This window comes from Macaca mulatta, chromosome 11, assembly GCF_049350105.2.
Source record: "Macaca mulatta isolate MMU2019108-1 chromosome 11, T2T-MMU8v2.0, whole genome shotgun sequence".
Taxonomy (NCBI): Eukaryota; Metazoa; Chordata; class Mammalia; order Primates; family Cercopithecidae; genus Macaca; species Macaca mulatta.
In genome coordinates, this window is record NC_133416.1 from 1,345,231 (window position 1) to 1,362,531 (window position 17,301).

The following is a 17,301-nucleotide window of genomic DNA, read 5'->3' on the forward strand; positions in this document are numbered from 1 at the left end:
CTGGTCGTGGCTGGATTTCCATCCCTCAGGAGCACTGGAGCTGCCGCCCTGCTCAGGCACACGCTGTCAGCATACACATGCATGCATGAGTGTGTACACACAGTAATGCATACTAGTTAAACACTCTTAATTCATTTTAATTATTACCTTTGGCTAGGATTTATTGAAGCATAATTTACATTCGATTTGATTTTGAAGTCTAAACTAAAGCTTCTCAAGAAGCCACTAACTCCAAAAGAATCACAATATAGGGCATATGCTGTGGGCCTCTGGGTTCGGCCAAGAAATTCAGACTGGGCGCCATGGCCAAGGGCGATCTGCAGTCACTCAAGAGTACTTGGAAAATTGATTTAGCAGTGCTGCTTGGAACAGATTGGGCCAGGAAGGGTTAGAAGCAGGGAGAGTCATTTAAAAGTTAGTGTCTTGATTTAGGATCAGAGTGAAAAGGAACTGAAGTGGAACAAGGTGAGAAAGGAAGGAAGGGAGGACTTTGAAAGATGCTACAGCCTGGAGGTAGGGAAGATGACCCAGCAGATCACCATGACAGGACAGATACCCGCTAAGTGAGGACAGATGAATGGATAGATGGATGCATACCTTATATGCACAGTGATGCATACTAGTTAAACACTCTTAATTTGTTTTTAATTTTTTTGGCTAGGATTTATTGAAGCATAATTTACATTTGATTTTGAAGTATAAAGCTTCATGGATTAAGGGATGGATGGAGAGATTGGTGGGTGGATGGATGGATGGATATGTGGATGAGTGGATGGGCAGGTCTCAGAGGGTCTGGAATGTTCCTTGTACTTCATGCAACCCCAGTAAGTCGCTTCACTTCTCTGTACCTCAGGGAGTTACACAGAGGACAGTTGATTTACACATAGGCTAACTGATTTATCCTATCTCTCAGAACCTTTGGATTCTATGAGGATACCCTGCAATGAGGCTGGGTGCGATGGCTCATGCCCGTAATTCCAGCACTTTGAGAGGCCAAGGCAGGTGGATGACTTGAGGTCAGGAATTTGAGACTAGCCTGGCCAACATGGCAAAATCCCGTCTCTACTAAAAATACAAAAAAATTAGCTGGGTGTAGTGGCACATGCCTGTAATCCCAGCTACTCAGGACGCTGAGGCAGGAGAATCACTTGAACTAGGAGGCGGAGGTTGCAGTGAGTGGAGATTGCGCCGTTGCACTCCAGCCTGGGCGACAGCTTTGTCTCAAAACAAAAACAAAACTCTGATATGCAGTGGTCTCCAGACTTTCTTGATAGTGTCATCTCAGCATTAAAAACTGTTTTGGCCATGCATCCTCAATACATGTACATTCTTCCATTATCAATTATACATATTTTTATGGCACTAATATATATAGTAAAAAGTAGAAACATTTGAGAGGATTACATAACATTCAATATAAATAGAAGTTTAATTTTCTTATCCTACAATATGGTCTTGGGCACTCGTCTTTGGAGACCCAGCTCTAATCCACATGCCTGGCTACAGATTGGACCAGTCCTCTCCTAGTCCAACAGAAGGGGGCCTCTCTTCCCCGGTCCGTCTCCTAAAGTTTGCCTTCAAAGCTCAGCCTAATGTCTCCACCCTGCTCTTCTCGCTTCCTTTCCCAGCTCCTGGCCCTTTGCTCTGTTTGCCAGGAGGGTGTGCACGCACAGACACATTCAAGAGGCACAGGGCGGTCATGGGTGCTAACAGCACCTGCTCTGATGGAATCCCCCCTGGCAGCCTATGCCCCGCAGGCTGCCCCTCTCTGACTCTGTGGACCAGTCACTGGAGGATCAAGCACACAGGAGTGGCTCTTTGACCACACTCCAGGCCACCAGCTTCCTACACGGGGCAGTTCCCTGCACCTGGGTGGTTCATTATCAAGATTCCAAGTGTCCTCAACTTCTGGTTGGGGCAGGACTCGCCGAGGGTAATCAGGAGTGTGCACTTTGGCCAGTGGAGCAATTTAAACACTTTCCCTGGGAGATCAGAACGGAGACCAGCGGGTAGCATTCATTCAATAGATTGAGTGTACATGCCAGGCGGTGCTTGGGGCTGTGAGGACCCCAATGCCGAACAAGGCATAGTTGCTGCCCCTCCCCGGGATCCTGGGTAAGCACTGAGCCACAGGCTGCTCGCAACAGGCCCTGGCAAGCTCCTTTTGACGGCCACCAAAATCAGGCTGGGGTCCGGGGCCCACAAAAATAAGGAAAACGTCCGTAGGCACGAAAGGAATGGAGTGCTCACTCTCTCTCCCCTGTCTTCGTTTGTGTTTGATTTTGCTGGGGCCGGGGTTTCAGCTGGTGCTGGGGGCAGCCAGTGAGGTTGGAGGAGGTAGGGACAGAGGGTGAGTGAGGAGCTGTGTGGACTTCGGAGGCCACACACAGCATTCAGGGCCTTTGGAAATCCAGTTCAAGCAAGGCCGGCTTGTCTAGGGCCAGCTGGCCTGGTTGGTTAGGGCCAGGGATCCCAGGGCCAACACTCCACAAAGGCCCATGGTCGGTGTCAGCACCAAGGCTGCAACCTGTGGCCATAGCCCGTTTGGTGAAGATTTGTCCTCGGTCCCCAAGAGCACTCATTAGGCAAGAGAGTCTCACCCCCTGCCCCCAAATTCAAAGTGCCTCTGCCCAGGCTCAGCTGTGCCCCCTGGCCTCCCTGCCCCATGCCTGTGCCACCCCTCCGCTCTCTTCCCCATCCTCCAGTTTGTCCCGTAGCAGCAAGCTTTGCCCTTTCTCCTCGTTCCTGGTCTAGCTTAGAGGAAGACAGAGCCCCTTCCCCCCAAATTTGTTAACAGTGAACAAAACCTTAAACCCAGACCTCCAGTGGGACGTGTTGAGCACTGACCAGTTAGTGGGCGAAGAGGCGGCAGTGGGTGGAAGGGGTGGGCACTTGGGCCACACAGGTCTTCCCAAACCTCTATGGAAAGTATTGCTATTTGTAAGTTTTAACAGAGCGGGTTGGCTTTTGTTGTTAAATTCATCTAAAAGCCATTGTTTCGCAGAGAATGTGAGGCTCGCAGTGTGTTCAGGGGCTGCGCCTCCCGCTTTCCTCTCTCTGAGGCCGACTCCGGACCGCCTTGAACTGTGGGTGCTGGGCGGGGTCTCGGCCCCGCGGGCGCCAGTTCCCCGGGTGTCCACACGGTGGCGCGCAGGGTCCGGGGAAGCGGCGGGACCGCGGCCGCCGGACGGTGTCTCCGCCCCGGGAAGCCACGCGCAGGACGGGGTTGGCGTGACCCCTCCGAGGCCCGGGACGGGAGCCTCGCCCGCGAGTCCGGATGGGCCGACCTGAAACCCTCCAAACACGCGTGTCGAGCCAGAGCTCAAGAATCAGCCAGAGCTGAAGTGGAACCACGTGGGGTGGGAGACGAGAAGGGCGGGGCGTCCGGCGCCACCTGCAGCCCGGGGCCGGCGCGTGGAAAGGCGGGCAGAGGCCCTGGAGCTGGGGGCCTGGAGAGGGGCCCTTTCATTGCAACGTCTGTAAAAGCAGGGAACGGTTTTCTCTATCCTTGCGGGCCCGTTTAGGTGCAGCCCTGCTCAGAGGCAGGGGGATGGATGAAATGACCCGAGGGCCCTCCCTTATAGTGGGAGGAGTGGACCCGATAAAGCCCTAAACCCTGCAGGGGGCCATCCTTTCGCCCACAGCCAGGGACTGGGAGCAACTCCACAGGGACCAGGGTGACCGAGGCGTGGGGAGCGCAGCAGGGTGGCCCCCGCTCCTGCACGGAAGAGCTGGCCCTTTAAGGCCAGGCCCAGGCGGGTCGGGAACAGAGACCCGGGAATGTGGGCTGGACTGAGGAGCAGAGCCACCCGCATGAGTCATTGGTGTTTCACCGGACTCTTCACAGCTGGCTCTCGCTTGCCGCCCTCCCCTGGCCCTGGCCCTGGCCCTGGCCCTGGCCTCTGCGCCCTCCCTGCAGAGCTGGCCCGCGTGGGCTGGCGGCCTCCACCCGCCACAAGCACACAGGGCTCTGCCCACTCCCGGCTCCTTTGGTGTTGATCCTCGAGGAGCAGGGGCCGGTGGGCTAGGATTCCGGGCCCAACTCTGCCTCTGGGCTTGGCGCTTTGGTGGTCAGTTTCCACATCTATAAAACTGGAGGAAAATCCTGTCTCTGGAGGGCAGAGGCCACGGACAGACAGAACCACACTTTGCTCCTCCACAGAAGGAAGGACAGAATCCAAGCGGTTCCCATTTTCCCAGCCTGAGATCCTTCTCTCAATGAGGCTGGCTCTGGTCTCATTCTGCCCCACCCTGCTCACCCCTCCCCTGCCACTCAAGGGAAGCAGGACACTGACCCAAGACTCATTGCTTTGGGCTCCCAGAGTCCCTGTTCAAGGCGCGGTTGCCTGTGGGAAAGGCTGCCCATCAAAATCTGCCCAACCGATGACACCCGGACAGACGGGGAATTTGGGGCGGCATGAAGCTGGAGCCCGGCTAGTGCAGGGAAGGTGGGAGTAGATCCAGAGTTTGATCTGGACGCCTCTGGGCAACAAGAGGACATGGGTTTGGTGATTGGCATGGGGATGAGGCAGGGGGTGGGGGACACCACAGACTCAGCGGTCGCCAGTTTGCCCCGTTCCTGGGCCTGCCCGGCACAGTCATTTTCCTCCCTCTTCCACACCCTCCTCTCTCATTCCAGCTCAGACTTCCCTGTCACCTAGGCCTCTTGCCAAGTCCCAGCTCCTAAGGCTGGTGCAATTCCATCCCTTGAAGTCAAGGATTGCTTCATTGTTCTCCCAGACAGCCCTTTATCCCTTAATCCTTGTTGGCCTATATTTTTGTTTATTTACAGAACTTAGGTTGGATAGGAAAGGAATGCCTTTTTTGACAAAAAAGTAAACATGTTTTTACATTGTTTATCGATATTATGGTCAGTGGAGACCATAAGCTCCAACAGATCATTCTGCTCTTTCTTGGAAACAAGATTACAGGGCTGTTCTCCCAGAGGGCCACGGAGGTTCAGTAAACCCCAGAGTGGTAAGTAACTGCCCTACCGAAAAGCCATGGAGCCCGCAAATCAGTGTGTTTAGGCCCTGGGGCCTGTGGCAGGCAGTGTGTGTCCCATGGGAAGGTGTAGGCTGGTGAGGGGGAGTTGTAGCAGCCCGGAGGGTGTCACCAAAGGCACCTTGACCACATTCCAGCTCTGCTTTAATGACTGAACAAGCCGGGGCCCGGAGCACTGGACTCCTTTTCTTATCTGTGAGACTGAAGGGACTGGAACACAGGCTTCCTTGGGTCCTTCCTAGCACGGAGTGGTCTAGGGATGGGAAAGCCGGCTCTGAGTGGAGAATCCCGGGGGCCGAGGACATCGCTGAGAGGCAGCTGCAGGGCATGGGTGACCCTCTCATGAGTCATTCCTGCCGGCCCCGAGAAGACCTGCATGGGAGCTTCCTGTGTGCCAGCTCGCACTCAGGGCTACACACTAGACAGGCCCAGAGGAACAGGGGCCAGTGGCCCTTCTGGTGGCCTCAAAATGACCGACTGCCTGGGAAAGCCGGGCCTCCCTCGAGAAGGAGACAGTGGCGACCTAGGCTTTTGGAAAGCTGATTTCTCACAAAGGGAAAGGGTGGGTCCCAGCCTGGGAAGAGTGATTTGTTCAAAGGAAGGGGCTTAGGTGAGCTTTTAATTCGGTGTCAGTCCCTTGTCAGAATTCAGCTGGGAAGGGTGCCTGGGCCTGTCCCGCTGTGAACACACATAGTGGGCTCTCAGTGCATGGGAACAATGGTGGCTCCCACCTACAGAGGACATACCTTGTGCCTGAAACAGGGTTAAACACAGAACATGAGTCGCCTTATGTAGTCCTCACAGCAGTTCTGCGAAGCAGGCGAGGGTATCATCATCACAGTTGAGAAAATAGAGGCTCAGAGAGACTAAGTAACTTGCCCACAATCACACAACACAGTTTTTAATTCCAATCCTCTATGTGCCGGAGCCTGTAATTTTTAATTAATTAATTTATTTATTTATTTTTGACAGAGTTTCACTCTTGTTGCCCAGGCTGGAGCGCAGTGGCACAATCTTGGCTCACTGCAACCTCCCCCTCCTGGGTTCAAGCAATTCTCCTGCCTCAGTCTCCCGAGTAGCTGGGATTACAGGTGTGCGCCACCACGCCCGGCTAATTTTTGAATTTTTAGTAGAGACAGGGTTTCACCATATTGCCCAGGCTGGTCTCGCACTCCTGACCTCAGGTGATTCACCTGCCTTGGCCTCCCAAAGTACAGGGATTATAGGCGTGAGCCACCGCGCCAGGCCCAGAGCCTGTAATTTTCACCCTTACTCTACTGCCCCCGAGAAGTAGAAGACATACTTCCTACTCCAAGGAGTTTAAGATCTAAAGATAAACACACACAGCCTGGCTGGGTGTGGCGGCCCATGCCTATACTCCCAGCTATTTAGGAGGCTGTGATAGGAGAATTGCTTGAACCTCAGAGGTGGAGGTTGCAGTGGGACAAGATGGCGCCACTGTACTCCAGCCTGGGCAACACTGCAAGACTCCATCTCAAAGAAAAAAAACAGATAAAAAACAAAAACATATGCGGCCTAAGATGAAAGAAGACTAGTCCCATAGGGTACACATGCACACTTACTAAGAGGAGGCATAACCTCTACCTAAGTGAAACTTGCGCGAGGCTTTCCTGAATCTGCGGTAGGGCTGTCTGCTGCCGCAAAAGGGGCACTAGACCCAAAGGCAAAAGGCTTGGGTTCAAACGGGTAAGAAGGGACCTGGGTGACTGGAAGAATAGGGTTGAGAGAGGGAATTTTATCTGTACCTTTTGAATTTTGAACCGTGTGAATGAACTATCTTAAAAAATAAATTTGTGGCCGGGCAAGGTGGCTCACACCTGTAATCCCAGCAGTTTGGGAAGCTGAGGCGGGCAGATCACCTGAGGTCAGGAGTTTGAAACCAGCCTGGCCAACATGATGAAACCCCGTCTCGACTAAAAATACAAAATCAGCTGGGTGCTTGCTTGTAATCCCAGCTACTTGGGAGGCTGAGGCAGGAGAATCGCTTGAACCTGGGAAGGCAGAGGTTGCAGTGAGCCGTGAGCCGAGATGGTGCCACTGTACTCCAGCCTGGGTAACAAGAGCAAAACTCTGTCTCTAAGATAAATAAATAGGCCAGGTATAGGGGGAGGTTGCAGTGAGCTGATATTGTGCCACTGCACTCCAGCCTGGGTGACAGAGGGAGACTCCATCTCAAAAATAAATAAATCAATAAATTGGTAACAAAAGCAAATACGCACTCTGCTACGGTCTGAATGTGCCCCCTAAAGTTTATGGGTTGGGAACTTAACCCCTGCTGTAATAATGTTAAGAGGCAGTCAGGTCATGAGGGCTCTGCCCTCATTTATGCATTAATGCCATTATCATGGCGGTGGGTCAAGTTATCTCAGGAGTGGGTTCCTGATTAAAATAATAATAATAATAATAACAAATAAAAGATGATCTTGGCTTCCTTCCTCTCTCTTGTGCTTGCAAGCTCTCTGGCCCTGCCACCTTCTACCAGGGAAGGATGTGGCATGAAGGCCCTCACCAGATACCAGTGCAATGCTCTTGGACTTCCCAGTCTCCAGAGCCATGAGCCAAATAAACTTCTATTGTTTATAAATTACCCAGTCTCAGTTATTCTGTTACAGCAACACAAAACAAACCGAGGCATACCCTGCAAAAGGCCAGTGGTTAAAATAAACTTATTAAAACAAAACCGAATTTATGACTTCATCTCACCCAGACCCTAGCTGGTCCTTCTCTGAAGTGGGAATAATATCTGCCCTGTCTAGCACAAAGGCTGCTAGAAAGATCAATAGGATAATGTGGGTGAATGTGCTTTGAAAACTGTGAAGTATTAAACAAATATGAGACGAGAAGGAAATCTATCCCACACAGGATTATACTCCCACGTGTGGGCCTAGAGGCATTTTAAATACTGTGTTGTGACTCAGGGCCCGTCCCAGCCCCAATTTCGAAGTAGTCACCATTTATGGTCCTAACAACTTCCACTGTGTTTGAAGTGCCTCCTGTACCCATTAGGCAGCCTCTCTCCTCGCTCCTGCTGGCTCTCACGTTTGAGCCGCCAGCAGGAAGAGAAATGCTCACACAAGCCCGCCTGCACTGGGTCTCCAGGGTCATTGTTACTCAAGTGTAGTCCTCTCTCCTGGGGCCCCCACCCACCTCTCTAGCCTGGTCCCCAGCTCCTCCTCCCACCCCTGGAGAGCGAACCCTGTGCCAGACTCTGTGATGCTCAGACGTGCGGGGCCACACCAGATTACTCACTGTTCCCTGAACACACCCCACCCTTCCCAGCTGCTCCTGCTCTGCTCCGGGACTAAAGGCCTTTCTTTCTCCGCCATGCTCCCCCTGGGGAAAGCCTTCCCTCCTTTGTAGACCCTGTCCCCAAGTGCACTCCACCAAGGCCCTGTTTGAAAGAAGGTCGCTTGCTCCCTGGCCTGTGCTGGCCTTGGCGTTGTTGAGACCTCTTGAGACGGCTCCTTCTGCTGCCCACTTTAGCACATGGACCCCATCTCCACAGGCCTGAGTCCCCATGGAGCCTAGCTCAGCACCTTGTCCACAATAGGTGCACAATGAATGATGATTGCATTGAATTTTTACGAGAGAGCTTTTTCAAAAAAGGCAAAAGTCAGGTTTTTTAAGGGTGGGGCTTCATGCACAATGGCTTCTGGGTAGGGGAGAGAACTTTGCGAAGTGAACCTTTGCTCTTAAAATAAATGCCCCCACTGCAGGCAGAGCTCTTTTTCCCCTAGATCCCGCCTTTGCTCAGCAGTCCTGAGGGAGCCTCAGGGAATGAATGACTGGGGCTGGAAGCTGCAGCTGGTCTTCAGGCCAAAAGCTGTAAAAGCTCAGACCTCTGAGGCCTTCTGTCTGGGGCAGGCCGCATGCAGGCTCCCCGGCTGCAGCCTTCCTCTGCCAAGAGCGGTGATCTCGCCCTTAAAAATCAACAGTCTCTAATCCACGTCGGGGTGGGGTGTCTTTTGCGTGTTATTCCAGCAATAATAGGTGACTGGTCCAGAGACCTCCTCCGGGCCCTGGGCACAGTCTCACTGCGAGTTCCAGCCCTTGCCCGGGGCTGCACACTGAGGCCTGGGCTGCAGCGCCGAGAGGCCACGTGGGGAGCGGCGTCCCGGAAGGCCTGCGGCGCCGCCGTTGCCCGCCAGGGGGCGCCAGGAAACAGCGTCCGCCAGCGCGGGCGTTCCCCGGGCGTTGACCCCTTTGTGATATGGAGGTGCACGGGTTTCCCTGCAACAAAAGGGGCCACAGCTTGCAAACAGAAGCAGGGCGTGTAGGGAAGAACAGGAAAGCACGTGCGTTGAAACGGGAGCGCAGAGGGGCCTGCTTGCTTTTTTTATTTTAGTTGTTACTGGTTTTTTGAGACAGGGTCTTGCTCTGTGGCCCGGGCTGCAGTGTGTGGCCCGGTCATAGCTCACCGCAGCCTCGACCTCCGGGGCTCCAGCGATCCTCCTGCTTCAGCCTCCCAAAGTGCCGGGACTGCAGGCCTGAGCCACCCCCCCAGCCTCCTTGCTCTTTCTTAGGGAGCAGTTTCCACCTCCCCTGCAAGAGGTCACCTTGTCAGTGGCTTTCAGAAAAGACTTGTCTTCTCCGGGTTCAGAGTTAACGTGGATTTACCCACCACACAGGCATTTCCAAAGAATCGATCTGCTGCCTCTCAATATCCACCCTACACAAGAGCACTTTCCCAATCCGCGCCTTGTCCTGGGCCTTCCAGACCCGTCTGGCCTTTTGCTCTTTGCTCTCCACCCACTTCGGCTTTGAGGTTCTCAGAGACATCCCCCAAGCCCTCCCAGCCAGTCTCTGCTGACTTCAATCCTGCTCATCCCTCAAGGGCTAACAAAATTGCTAAAATTTAAACGGTGGTAATTAAATGACGATAATGCTGTATGCCAGGCACGACTCCACAAAGCAGGTAGGAATACAGATGGTCCCCGGTTTTTCACCATCGTAAGCGATAAACTTTACAAACTGTACTTCGAGTATCCACACAACCACTCTTTTTCACTTTCAGTACATTATTCAATAAATTACAGAAGATATTCGGTACTCTGTTATAAAGGAGGCTTTGTGTTAGACGATCTGGCCCAGCAGGAGGCTAGTGTAAGTGGGCAGAGCACACTGAAGTTAAGTTGGGCTAAACTATGAAGTTCAGTAGGCTAAGGGTATTAAATGCATTTTGACTTACGATATTTTCAACTATGGGTTTATCAGAATGTAACTCTATCATAAGTTGAAAAGCAACTGTACTCCCATGTATATATATATATTTTTTTGAGACAGAGTCTCACTGTGTTGCCCAGACTAGAGTGCAGTGGCATGAGCTTGGCTCACTGCAACCTCCACCTCCTGGGTTCAAGCGATTCTCCTGCCTCAGCCTGCCAAGTAGCTGGGATGTAGTTCCATTCTACAAGTGAAGAAACTGAGGCTCAAAGACATCAAATGCCCGAAGTCACCAGATACTAAGGGATGGCCCCACTGTCTAAATCCTAAGCCTGCGTTTTTTTCTCCTATATACCAGTGGTTCCCCACATGTGGTCCTTGAAGTAGCAGTAGCAACATCGCCTGAAAACTTACTAGAAATGAAAAATTGTAAAATTTTTATAGAGATGGGGTCTCACCATGTTGGCCAGGCTAGTCTTGAACTCCTGAGTTCAAGCAATTCTCTTGCCTCAGCCTCCCAAAATGTTGGGATTACAGGTGTGAGCCACTGCACCAGGCCCCGAGATCACCCTTTTTTATTTTTATTATATATCTATTTATTTATTATTTATTTATTTATTTTGAGATGGAGTCTCGCTCTGCCGCCCAGGCTGGAATGCAGTAGCGCGATCTCGGCTCACTGCAAGTTCTGCCTCCTGCGTTCACGCCATTCTCCTGCCTCAGCCTACCGAGTAGCTGGGACTACAGGCACCTGCCACCACGCCTGGCTAATTTTTTGTATTTTTAGTAGAGATGGGGTTTCCCGTGTTAGCCAGGATGGTCTCGATCTCCTGACCCTGTGATCCGCCTGCCTCGGCCTCCCAAAGTGCTGGGATTATAGGCATGAGCCACCGCGCCTGGCCTATTTTTATGTTTTTTTAAGACAGGCTCTCCCTCTGTCACCCAGGCTGGAGTGCAGTGGTGTAATCATGGCTCCCTGTAGCCTCAAACTCCTGGACTCAAGGGATCCTCTTGCCATAGCCTCCTGGGTAGCTGGGACTGCAAGTGCACACCACTACACTACATGTTTACAACATTTTTTGTAGGAATGTGGTCTCACTATGTTGCCCAGGCTGGTTTTGAACTCCTGGCCTCAAGGGATCCTCTCATCTTGCACCCTCAAAGTGCTGGGATTACAGGCAGGAACCACTGCACCAGGCCGAGATCATCCATTTTTTAAGTATTAGAGCTGGACGTTGAACCCAGGCAGGCTCTGGATTCTGTGTCCTTAACTGCTACAGCCCTGGAAGCATAGGCTGTGTAAACCCCTCAACGATGGGGACCAGTCTAAAATATTTACAGATAGCATATCTAGATCATTCCAGAGAGGAGTGAATTGATCAAAACCGTCTTTCGAACCAGTAGCCAGAAGCCCCAGCAGCTCCTGTCTCCCCCACCGGTGCTGCCGGCTGCCGTTCCTCACGGATCTGTTAGGGTCTAGTGCTTTTATTCACAGATCCTTTTCGTGTCCTCCCTCAGAAGCACTTAGAGCCTCTCTTGTTTTTGCTGAATCTTAGATTTTGTGGTGGAGCCTAATTCCAGACAGGAACCTAAACACGGGTAAGTGGAAAGGACTTTCGGAACAATTATCATGAAGCAAAATATCAACATTCCACATAAGGGTGTCTATGAGTTTTGTACGTCCCCACTAGATTATACATTTCCAAAAGGTAAGAGTTATTTCCTCGGGATTCAAGGCAATTAGAATAAGAAGCAATGAGAGCTGAGCCTACCGTCTCTGGCTATCGTCCAGGTGAGACCTCATGAAGTAGCTCAGATCTGACAGTGAGATGGGAAAAGGGAAGGTGGTGAATTTCCCACCCCACCCAGCCCTGCAGACAGCCTGCCAAGATTCCTGTTGAGTTCAGGTCAGCAAACCTGTTTCCAGCTCCTAGCCTGAGCTAGGCACCTAGCAGACAACAAAGATCTCTGCCTTCCCAAAGCCCTTGTGAAAGAAAACTAGAATCTTGGGACCCCCAAATTCACTAAGCAGAAGAGAAAGTTCAGCTTGGACATGGAGTCACACAAAACAAACCAAAACCAAAAGACAAAACTGCCTTCCCTGTGTTCCCAAACCGCAGTCATTTCACAGGCTTACTTCACCTTACATAAAACGCGGAGTCACTGAGCCCAGGACCAATTCATAACTGAGCCGTCCCCACTCCCTCTTTTCACACGTAAAATGCAGATTCGTGGAGCACTATCCCAGCCTCACAGGAAGGCAACCGTAGCCTTGCAGCCTACCCACCCTCCTTTTAAAACATCTTCCCTTCTTGCTTTGCTCTTTCCCTTTAAATAGTGAAATTCCCAAAATCCTCATTGGAAAAAGCACAGGTCACAGATCTTATGGTGTTTGTTTTTTCTGAGTTCACCTTCAACCTTGGCAAAATAAATCTCTTGTTTCGGTTTACATCCTATTCTCCTAATACCCTAAAATGACAAAGCTTAGCAGAGAATAAGTGTATAAAGGGGGAAGCCAGGCGATAAAGAGAACTTATCCATCCCTCCCCAATGGAAAAGCTGCATGGGAACAAGGGGGCACCTAGCCTGGAGTACTGAATGAATGAAGGAGTGAATTAATGATGCACTTGTCAGCATGCGCAGTGGCTCACACCTGTAATCCCAGCACTTTGGGAGGCCGAGGCGAGTGGATCACTTGAAGTCAGGAGTTTGAGACGAGCCTGGGCAAAATGGTGAAACCCCGTCTCTACTAAAAATACAAAAATTAGCCAGATGTGGTGGTGGGCGCCTGTAATTCCAGCTACTCAGGAGGCTGAGGTGAGAGAATCACTTGAACCTGGGAGGCAAAGGTTGCAGGGAGACAAGGTCACGCCACTGCACTCCAGCCTGCATGAGAGAGCGAGACCCTGTCTCAAAAAAAAAAAAAAAAAAGGATCCATTTGTCATTCACTGTATTCATTCCGAAGAGACTTCAAAGGCAGGACCAGGGCGAGCTGAACTCGCTGAACCTCTTCTATGGTGCCTTCTGGGGCTGCCCGCCAATGGCTGTAGAACACCAACACCTCGACTGCACTGCTGATCCCTTCGTACACCAGGGCAGCCACAGTGTTCTGTGTGTGTGTGTGTGTGTGCCCATGTGTCTGTGTGTCTGTGTGTGCGTGAGCGTCTGTGTGTGCGCATGTGTGCCTGTGTGTATTCGTGTGTGTGTCCGTGTCTGTGCGTATGTCTATGTGAATGTGTGTGTGTGTCTTGTGTGTCTGTGTGTGTGTATGCATGTGTGTCTGTGTGTGTATGCATGTGTGTGTGTGCGAATGTGTATGTGCCCATGTGTCTGTGCATCTGTGTGTGAGCGTCTGTGTGTGTGCATGTGTCTGTGTGTGTGTGTGTGCGCATGTGTGCCTGTGTATTCATGTGTGTGTGTCCGTGTCTGTATGTCTGTGTGTCTTGTGTGTCTGTTTGTGTGTATGCATGTGTGTGTCTGTGTGCATCTGTGAGTGCGTGAGCATCTGTGTGTGCATGTGTCTGTCTGTGTGTGTGTGCATGTGTGTATTCATGTGTGTGTGTGTGTCCATGTCTCTGTGCGTATGTCTGTGTGAATGTGTGTGTCTTGTGTGTCTGTGTGTGTATGCATGTGTGTGTGTCTGTGTGGATGTGTGTGTCCGTGTGTGTGTGTGTGTGTGTGCATGTGTGTGTCTGTGTGGATGTGTGTGTCCATGTGTCTGTGTGTGCATGTGTGTATTCATGTGTTTGTGTGTGTCCGTGTCTGCGTATGTCTGTGTGAATGTGTGTGTGCGTGTCTTGTGTATGTGTCTGTGTGTGTGCATGTGTGCCTGTGTGTATTCATGTGTTTGTGTGTGTCAGTGTCTGTGTATGTGTGTGTGCGTGTCTTGTGTATGTGTGTCTGTGTCTGTGTGTCTGTGTGTGTACATGTGTCTGTGTGTCTCTGTGTACATGTGTCTGGGTGTGTGTGTGTGTACATGTATCTGTATGTGTCTGTGTGTGTGTACATGTGTCTGTGTGTATGTGTACATGTCTGTGTGTGTGTGTACATGTATCTGTGTCTGTGTGTGTACATGTGTCTGTGTGTCTGTGTGTGTACGTGTGTGTATGTGTCTGTGTGTGTGTGTACGTGTGTCTGTGTGTCTGTGTGTACATGTGTGTGTCTGTGTACATGTGTCTGTGTGTATGTGTCTGTGTGTGTACATGTGTCTGTGTGTCTGTGTGTGTACATGTGTCTGTATGTGTCTGTGTGTACATGTGTCTGTGTGTGTCTGTGTGTGTACATGTGTCTGTGTGTGTGTACATGTGTCTGTGTGTATGTGTCTGTGTGTGTGTACATGTGTCTGTGTGTGTGTATACATGTATCTGTATGTGTCTGTGTGTGTACATGTGTCTGTGTGTATGTGTCTGTGTGTGTACATGTGTCTGTGTCTGTGTGTGTGTGTACATGTGTCTGTGTGTATGTGTCTGTGTGTGTACATGTGTCTGTGTGTACATGTGTCTGTGTGTATGTGTCTGTGTGTGTGTACATGTGTCTGTGTGTGTGTATACATGTATCTGTATGTGTCTGTGTGTACATGTGTCTGTGTGTGTCTGTGTGTGTGTGTACATGTGTCTGTGTGCAGGTGTGTATCTATTGTCCCTGAGCTCAGCAGTCTCCTGGGTCCTGGCCATAGACCCATAGGTGAGACAGACAAGGCAGGGTTACTGATGCACTATCCGGAGGGAGCTCAGGGGGCCAAGGAGATCACGACAGAGAAGTCCCTGAGCACTGAGTCCGGGGATCAAAACCCCTCCTGACTGGTGGACCAGCCTGAATCAGCTGCCCCTGCCAGCTTCAGCCAATCCAAGGAGGCCTGGGCCTGGAGCCAGCCTGTCTGGATTGCCCTGGCCCGAGGACTCAAGCCTTTTCCCTGCCAGCAAAGCAGGCCCAGCCTGGGTCCTCACACCGCGGCTCTCCTGTTCTCCCTCGTGATTCGAAGGTGGCCACTCACACATCCTCCCAGCCCCCACACCCGCACCTGAGCAGCAGCTCTGTGAAGTGGGCCAGGGTCCGGTCTGGGGAGAAGGTGAGCGGGGGAGGGCCTGCAGGCGGGTGCAGGGACCCGATTGTGCTGCGGACCGTCCAACTCACGCAGCTTCGGTGCTTCCCAGCTCACTTGTCTATAAAACGAGGAGACACCCCTCTCCTCCTCATGGTGAGAAGCTTGTATCTGGTGAAATAGGTGAGCTGCTGCCGAACTCAGCAAAACCCTCAGCAAATCCCAGGCATTGTCTGACTCAGCCCCAAGGTGTCCTGAGAGCCAGATTCTCCGTAGATGCTGAACTCGCAAACAGCCCAGGCCCAGAGGGCTTCCAATCCACAGCCTCTCCCTGGCTCCCTGCACTGACCCCACGCGCTGCCAGGCTCCCTGTGCATCCCTCTTCACTTCTTGCAGAGGCCCTGTGAGGGGAAACAGGCTCCAGCGAGGACAGAACTTACCCAAGGTCACATGGCTAGGAGATCAGAGGCAAGATTTGAACCCGAGTCCGTCTGAGGCCACAGCTCAAACTCCTCACCACTGTGTTCCTCCTCCCACAGCTCTTAGGCCAGGGCCCCGGGGGAACCTCTCCGCCAGTGCCTAACACAGAATTCGGCGGGGAGTGTGTGCTCAGGAGCGACTGAATGGACGGATGCAGGCAGGCAGGCTAGTCCTGCCCTTGGCGCTGGCCCAGATCCAGGCTGGAAGCGCCCTTTCCGCAGAACAGGGTGATGCCCCAGGGCAGCCGGGCAAGTGTCAGGTCCCTGCTGGGCCCTCACCCTCTTTCTAAAAATACTAATGAGTGGGAGACCTCCAAGGCCACCAAGCAGATACACAGTCGCTCTCTGGGGTCAGTCCTTCACAGCCCGAGGCTGCCACCTGGCATCTGCTGCCTCTGGGCCTCCCGCCCGACAGCTGACCCCTGTCATCCCTGTGACTTCACTGCAAGGCAAAGTCCAGTTTGGCAGAGGTGGGGACTCCTGGGCGGCCAGGAGGCTTGGCCCAGCTTCGCCCATGCTGAACTGTGGGATGCCAGGACAACTTGGGGGTCTCTAACCCCGAGTCCAATCAAAGCAAACCCTTCTTTTTTGCTGGGGCCATGAAATGGAGGCAGTCAACTCCCACAAAACCTCGAAGTGTGAGTGGCAGCCTGGCTTGGGGACGTGGACACTTAGAGCCAGGACAAGGAGTTGAGACCTGGCACTGCCCCTTCATAGCTGCATGGCTTGGGACTTCTCTCAGTCACCTACTAAAAATGGGGATCATAAGATTACAGAACAGTGATAGTATTAACCTATTTTTAAAGATCTATATTTATATACTTAGATCAATCTGATAGGATACGGACTAAAATATTAAGCATCATCTCAAGGCAATAGGATATCAGATATTATTTTTTTTTGCTTTATCTGTATTTTCCAATTTTTCTTCAATGAACATTTGGAGTAAGAAAAACCCAAAATGTTAAAGCAACAACCATATAATTAGTACTTAAGTATTTGTCTTGACTTACAGGAGAGTTTGAGAATCATGTTCATGATTGGTTTACAAACTGTAAAGTTCTTTGCAAATGTAAATAGTTCTTATAATTTTCTCCAAGGGCATTTTGAAACTACAGGGATGGTGAGAGAATAGTTTCCTGGCCAGGTGCGGTGGCTCACACCTTTAATCTCAGCACTTAGGGAGGCTGAGGTGGGCAAATCACTTGAGCCCAGAAGTTCAAGACCAGCCTGGGAAACATCACAAGACCCTGTCTCCATAAAAAACTTCTTTTGGCTGGGCACGGTGGCTCATGCCTGCAATCCCAGCACTATGGGAAGCTGAGGTGGGCGGATCACTTGAGGTCAGGAGTTTGAGACCAGCCTGGTCAACATAGTGAAACCCCATCTCTACTAAAAATAAAAAAATCAGCCGAGCATGCTCGCACCTGCCTGTAATCCCAGCACTTTGGGAGGCCAAGGCAGGTGGATCATCTGAGGTGAGGAGTTCGAGACCAGCCTGGCCAACATGGTGAAACTCCGTATCTACTAAAAATACAAAAATTAGCCGAGTGTGGTGGCGGGCACCTGTAATCCCAGCTACTCAGGAGGCT

General features: G+C 51.6%; 1 protein-coding gene across 7 annotated transcripts in view; it reads right to left on the reverse strand.

Moving 5' to 3' along the window:
• NINJ2 (ninjurin 2) overlaps positions 1–17,301 on the reverse strand; it is a 97,943-nt gene that overhangs the window by 2,428 nt on the left and 78,214 nt on the right. The window contains exon 1 of one of the 7 annotated variants that reach the window (XM_015150715.3): positions 15,671–16,106. The exons of the other annotated variants lie outside the window; for them this stretch is intronic. The gene's annotated coding sequence lies outside the window, so the exon portion shown is untranslated. Of the gene's footprint in view, positions 1–15,670; positions 16,107–17,301 lie in introns of those variants that run through there. 7 annotated transcript variants of the gene reach the window in all.